Source organism: Notechis scutatus, chromosome 6 (assembly GCF_049901735.1).
Source record: "Notechis scutatus isolate UNSWTSFEM ecotype Mainland chromosome 6, rNotScu1.2, whole genome shotgun sequence".
Taxonomy (NCBI): Eukaryota; Metazoa; Chordata; class Lepidosauria; order Squamata; family Elapidae; genus Notechis; species Notechis scutatus.
Window position 1 is genome coordinate 15222496 of NC_142014.1, and position 7315 is coordinate 15229810.

Here is a 7315-nt window from a genome sequence, read left to right on the forward strand (position 1 = left end):
CAGAAAATGAATCTTCAGTGTATCAGAAGGAAAATCCATCAGGTTCAGGTCCAAGGCGGGAATAAAATAAACTGGAGGATGATTGGAAAGAAAGTTTAATGATGAATAGAACCAACAGCAGTCCTGGGTCCGCTATAAAGATACATCCACTCATTCAATGAATGAGTAAGATGGATCTTTATGGGTTTCTGTGACTTTGAAGTTTGAATTGTTCTGGGGTGGTGCAATGAAGGGGCTTGTGTTCTGGAAGGGTGTTGGGAAATTCTTATTGTGGCTAATGACTTTTGTCCTGTGTTGGATCTTGGGTAAAGGGCTGCTTTCTAATCTTACCATTCTGCCTTTGTTAGCTGTCAAACTTTGCTGCAAGGAGTTTTGAAATATCCTGTTGTGAATGGGCTTCTGCTGGCAATATTTGATTTGCTTATGAATAGTGCTATCTAGATAGTTGTCATCAATAAGCTTTCAATAAGGTTTTTATCTCTTAAGTGCTAGCATCTGCTGTGGGCTATTAAGAAAGACTGTGGGCTGCTTTCTGTCATTAAGAGCATGTTTCTCCATTTTTTCTTTGGGGGAAATATAATATTCTACCTTTTTTAATATTTCCCCAAATATTTCATTCTTCGGGTGGGGGGGTGCTTCCCACAAGTGACATATTATACTTCATGGTCTTGTATGCTGTAAAAAGTTCTTCAACTAGCTGAATGGAATATGATGCTCTGTAGTTGCCAAGAAAATCCTCAATGACATCCTTAAATCCTTTTGGTGATTTTCTTTGGCACCACTAACAGATTTTTTGAACCACTTGTCCTTGATTGTGTATCTGATCTATGGATGAACAAAATGCCTTCCTTAATCTGGGCATCAGTTATTCTTGGAAACATCTGTCTCAAATAACAGAAACCTTTGTCTTTCTTGTTCATTACTTTCACAAAATTTTCATCAGTCCAAGTTTTAGGTGAAACAAATGCAAAAATAGCTTTGTCAGGTCAACAAGTGGTTCATATGCCATGTTTTTCTGTCCTGGAACCCAATTCTATGGAAATGACCATTTCTTTTTAATGTAATGTGACTCTCATGCATAGCTGTCCCATTCACACATACTGTTTTTCACAAAATCGTTACTGTTAGTGATTTTACCCCACTTTAACTGTAGCGCACTTGTGTTGACTAAATTCCATTGCTATATTTGTGCTGAAGATTCTTATGGTATTTGTCAGTGACAAGATATCAATTTCTGATTTTCTGTAAAGCTTCTGATCATTCATATAAATGTGATTTTATTTGCATTTTGTGCTTGATACCCAAGATTTGTTTTCTTCAAAATCATTGAAAGTAAGGTTGTGGCAATGATGAATAATAAGAATGATAATGAGTCACCTGGCAAGATACTCATATTTTCATTTCCAACCATCGATTATGTTTTCCACTGCTTCGTTATTTTTTTCTATAAACGTTGTCATATTTTTATTCACATAGGTTGTTTCCAAACATTTGATGATCCAAATACTTGGTAATGAATCAAATGACTTTTCATAATCAATCCAGGCTATATGTAAATTGGTTTTCCACCTTCTGTAGTTCTCCAGAACCATTTTATCAATCAGAAGTTGATTTTTTTTTATATCCTTTCTTTTCTTCTGGAGAGATTACAATACAAATAGCACTTAGTCTTATATAGCGCTTCAACAATGCTTTACAGCCCTCTCTAAGTGGTTTACAGAGCCAGCCTATTGTCCCCCAACAACCTGGGTCCTCATTTTATCAACCTCGGAAGGATAGAAGGCTGAGTCAACCTTGAGCCTGGTGAGATCTGAACTGCCAAATTGCAGGCAGCCGGCAGTCAGCAGAAGTAGCCTGCAGGATATTATTTTCTTCTAAATAATCTTGGATATTGTTGGCTTTTATGCCTGTGAGTAATTTCAACATTATAGACAAGCATGTTATTGGCCTATGGTTTCCTGGTGTCTCTTCTGCTGGGTCTTTTTGAATCAGATACATTTTTCCAGTTATTAACCAGTTGATGATTCTCCTTTATGCAACACTTCATTCAGCTGTTTAGCTATAATTGGATGTAAGCTAGTCAAATATTTGAGCAAACAGCCATGCAATTAATCATTTCCAGGAAATGTGCAGTCTTCAATCCTTTTCATTTGATTTTTAACCATTTTTACTATTACTATTAGGTCTTTCTTTCTTTCTTTCTTTCTTTCTTTCTTTCTTTCTTTCTTTCTTTCTTTCTTTCTTTCTTTCTTTCTTTCTTTCTTTCTTTCTTTCTTTCTTTCTTTCTTTCTCTTTTTACTAAATTCATCCTAACATCCTTTTATACATCTAGCATTTTTATTATAGTCTTTTTGAATTTCCCATTGATGTTTCTAAAACTGGATTTTCTTTTTGTTTGGTTTTCCGTTTTCATAATTTCTATTGCCATTTATTTATGTTTTTATTTATGTTTTTTAAATTACTTTAAAAAGTAATTTTAATTTATGTTTAATTTATGTTTTTTTTTAAATTACTTTAAAAAGTAATTTTAAATTGCTTTAAAAAGTAATTTTAATTTGTGTGTCTTGACTTGAAGTCTGATTTTCTATTTTCGGATGGAATACGGTTTTACTTTTGTTTTTTTTTATTTCAATACCAGTTCTTCTGTAATCATCACTGCTGTATGGTAAGTAAACTGATTGGGCTGTTTTATAGATGTTATTTTAATCATCACCATCATCATTATTCAATAATGATCATGATTCAATATGCTATGCTGCAATGATGAATAATGATTCAATATGCCACTTATTGTATTTTTATTATCTCTGTTAGTAGTCTTTAGCTAATGGTAATATGTACTATTTGCTTTTTTTATTCTAGGTGAGCACACTGTACTATATTCCATGTTTTTGGTTTTTAAATTATCCTTGGTCTTGCTTTACAAATAATCGACAGTGGATGCCTCTGCAATTTTGCATACTATAATTAGTGACCGAATGCTCTTTTAGGATTAAGAAACTTGGGAATAAATAGTTTGAATGCAACTGTGATGCTGACTTCAAACTAAACACAATAAACTACTTTTGAACAGAATAACATCTTCCTGCAGGATTCATGGAGTTGTCTGGAAAAAATCTACTAACTGATCCATCATTACAGTTTAATTTGATATAGATAAAATTAGAAATGGGTAATATTATCTTGAACATTTACTCAATGATTTACATTGGTCTATACAGGGTTTAATAGATATCTATGGTATCACCAGGCCATCAATCATTTCAAAGTACTTTTTTATGTGTATCACACTACAAAATTAAGGGATCACAAGATAGTGAGAGTTGCATTTAGCTTGGTGAATCACACTTTATGTCTGGCATCTGCTGATAGTTTTGTGCTGCTGAAAGTCACGTTGCTAACTTACATAATAATGCAACGGCTTTGTTGGATCATATAAAAATATCTTGCTCATATCCTTCCATTTGTTGATGTTAGTTGAGACAGGACAGTACTGCATATTAAGACTGTGCAGATCTTCATAGGGATTTTGGCAATGCTTTGAAACAACATACCTCCTGTTGAGGTATTCCCCATTAGGAAAATGACTGCACTCAGGGAAACATAGTGAGAGTGATGTTGAATAACACACGACCAGCACACAGATACACTGAATAGTAAAATGTAGGTTTTACTTCCAGTAAATGGGTAAACAAAGTCCAACAAACGGTCCAAATCATACATGGTTAAAGCAGTTAGTATCAGTCCAGGGATAATCCAAAAACGAAGACAAGTATCATAAACAGAGTTCAGTAAATGGAGTTTGCTAACAGTTGCAAGAGTCACAGCAATCCAAGCAGAACGAGGTTCAGGCAACACAGCAAAACAGGAAATGCAAGAAGAAAGAAACCAGGTTTCTGGCTCCATCTTATGGCCGTTGGAGGAACCTCAGCCAATCACACTTCTAGCATTCTCTTAAAGATACAGTATTAAATTACTATCCTGGTTTATTTATTTCCAATCCAACTGTTAGGTGACTATCGTTTCTAACACCTCCCCAAAATAGTTCTTCCTTCTAAAAGAAAATAAAGCTGTCATTTTGCTTTGGGTCACTTTTGGGACCACCTTCTGCGTATCCAAATGCTGGAGGAGACTGTATAAATCTAGACAACTTGTACAACGGTTGCACATGTTGGAGATGTTTTCAGGAGGAATGCGGGGTGCCTCAAGAAGGGGAGTTACAGTATTACTGTACCTCACTGAGGTGAAATACAGCTATTTAACATAGGTTTACCTAAGATTGAAAAGGATTGTTTCTTTTAAAGTTTTTCACACCTTTCTTCAGTTGACATATTACAAAACTGACATAACCTAGAAATAAGGAGGAACTTTCTGACAGTAAGAGCAATCAACCAATGGAATAGCCTGCCTTCGGAAGTTGTATGAGCTTCATCACTTGAAACTTTCAAGAACAGTTTGGACTGCCATTTGTCAGAAATGGTGTATGGTCTCCTGTTTGAGCGGAGGGGTTGGGCTAGATGACCTATAAGGTCCTTCCAATTCTGTTAATGTAATCTAATCTAATCTAATAATGGGATCAGGAAAAACAATTGATTTGATATTGCAGTCCAATGGAAACAAGTTTGAGTTAATGTCTGGATTTTATATTTTACTTTTTCAAATTGTTCAATGGACAATTTCTTGTTTTAGTATTTCTGGTCTACATTTCCATAGTTAAAACAATCTGAAATAGGGAACACCCCATTGCTTTTTCCATCCTTCATAGGCATTGGAAATAGTAATGTTCTTACTAATTAACTCTTTGGTTCAATATGGTTAGGAAAACAGTTTATTTATGCTAGCAGATTGGTCTATAGAAATATCTGGGAGAGTTGCCAAATTTTGCTGATTATAAGTGTCATGAGGTTCTGGTTTAATACTCATAATGTCTGTTGGCTGATTTACTACTCTTTGACTGACATGCAATTCATTTAATTAATTTATTGGTTTTCCTTTTTATTCTTACTATGTTAGTCTGCCATTCTGTTTTTATTTGAGTGCATTATATATGGCATTTTGGTCTTTGATTGCAATCTAACAATCTATCATTCATCAAATCATCTGTTAACATCTTTGGGGCAATCCTGATTAAAGCTGAATTTAGTGAAAACTAATTTGAATTTTGCAGTCTTTCTTCTTTGATATCATGCTCAAGTCATGAAATTTGCATGCTCATAGCCTCACAATGCATATTCTCAGCTTTTTCCTCTACTATTTGTTATCCAACTTGTGAATGAACTGTTTTCTAATGGATTTATAATTATAATTTATACTTTCATATAGGATTGGATTAGGGCAGCTAATAGGGGCAGAAATTTAGAGAGCTGTAGTCTTAACACATCTGAAAGGCACCACATCAGGAAAGATTGGACTGGGACACTAATTTTAAATTATACTTTAAGGAAACCTGTAGTCTTCCTCTGAAGTTTGCTGGTACTGCTCTGGTGTGAAAAGATCCATTCTTCTACTTGAAGGTAAGAATAAGTGTCATTATTATTTGTTTGTTTTCTGTAGGTTGTTCGAGGGACTGTTAAGTGTGTTCATGCATGTACAAATGGCCACCAAAAATGTGAGCTATAGAAATTATGACATGTAGTATCTAAACATATGAGAGAAGATCTTATATTCTTATATTATATACCTCTGGAAGCTGCAATTCTTTCACAGCACTTGAAATCATCTGTCTGTGATAACTCACTCCACTGAAAGGTAGGGCTGGTTCTACTTATAGAACTTAATTTATTTGAGGCCAAGGTAATGCCTAAAGAGTTGCCCCATTGATCTTTATTGACAAACTGATGTGGACAATGTTTTCTCAAAATAGAAATGGTATTGAAAAAGCAACAGAACTTCTGTGAGTGGGAAAGGGGATTCAAGAGCTAAGTAACCTGCATTATTGTGAGAATGAATCCTAAGAAATCTTTCTTTTTTGAAGGATAAAATTTGCTTCTTGCTTGAGTTTGTCAGAGAGACTAACTAAGCGAGGAGGAAGAATCAAATGGGGAATTAGTCTGGAATCCTTATGTAGGCACAAGATGGCAAGGTCCAACACTTGAATGCCAATGAACCTATCTAGTCTGATCCAGGTGCAAACTGTCAGTCTGGGAAGATTCCTATGAAATAGGCATGAACAATTAAGTGGCTAATTGGCAATAGCAATAGCACTTAGACTTATATACCACTTTACAGTGCTTTACAGCCTCTCTAAGTGATTTACATAGAGTCGGCATATTGCCCCCAATAATTTTACCTCATTTTACTCAGACGGATGGGAGGCTGAGTCAACCTGGTGAGATTTGAACTGGCAAAGTGCAGGCAGTCAGCAGTCAGCAGAAATAGCCTGCAGTACTACCCTCTAACCACTGTGCCACTGCAGCTAATTGAATTCTTCATGTGAGGATCTGACAGATTTGAGGGTAAGTCCCAGAAACCCCCATTCTTTGCAGTATGCTTTTTCCTTCTAGAGGTAGATTGCAAAGAGCAAAAAAAAAAAAAATGTGGATTAGCTTTTCCTAACATCAACATATAACAGTTAACAAAATTCTTTCTTCCTATTCAGAAAAGATAGAAGCATTTTGCCAGGCTTTCTCCATAGAACATTCTTGCCATCTGCAGTCTGGTTTCCTGGAAATAAATCTGCTTTTTCTGTACTGCTGTATAACAGACATGGTGGAACATTAGTTCTGTGGTTTTGCTCCCCAATGAAATTAACTGGTTTTATGAAGCAATGGATTTTTAAAGTTTTTTTTAGAAAATACATGCTACCTCTTATATAACAGGAACTGTTCCTGTAAGAGCTACATCAATAATGAAGGCAGAGTCATTGATGTAATTGGCCATGTACAGCTCCAACAAGAGAGGCTGTAGGAGGCTTTCATTTAAATGACTAAACAGGAACTGTAATCTGTGAAACTAAATTTAAGAATTGCAGTAGTTATGTTCTGATGAGTAATGCTGCTGCTTATCAATAGGGACTTAAGTGATAGATGGAGGAGGTTTTCAAAGGGAAGTGAAAAAACAACAACACAAGGATTCAGGTCTGAAGAACATCTTATTCTATTCCTCTGAGAGAGTCTTTAATGACTCTCAATGACTTTCCTTATAACTGCTGGAGTTGAAAGCGATGAAAGGAACTTCCTCCCCTTTTTTTATGAAAACCTAAATCCTGTATTACGAATAAAAAAGATTCCAGGAAAAGAGTCCGCAATAGATGAAGCGAGTAAGTTGAACCTCGCCTTCTCATATTACCAAAGAATTTGTAAGCTGGTCTTCTTTC

The 7315-nt window shown here is 35.2% G+C and overlaps 1 long non-coding RNA gene across 2 annotated transcripts in view; it reads left to right on the forward strand.

Annotated features, from left to right (window-relative positions):
- The first annotated feature begins 2565 nt into the window (after nt 1–2565).
- The window catches only part of LOC148130130 (uncharacterized), an 11793-nt gene continuing 7043 nt past the window's right edge, over nt 2566–7315 (forward strand). The window contains exons 1-3 of one of the 2 annotated variants that reach the window (XR_015750204.1): nt 2566–2665; nt 5442–5513; nt 6229–6276. This is a non-coding gene — a long non-coding RNA (uncharacterized LOC148130130). Of the gene's footprint in view, nt 2666–5441; nt 5514–6228; nt 6277–7315 lie in introns of those variants that run through there. The other variant, XR_015750205.1, reaches the window with a different exon arrangement.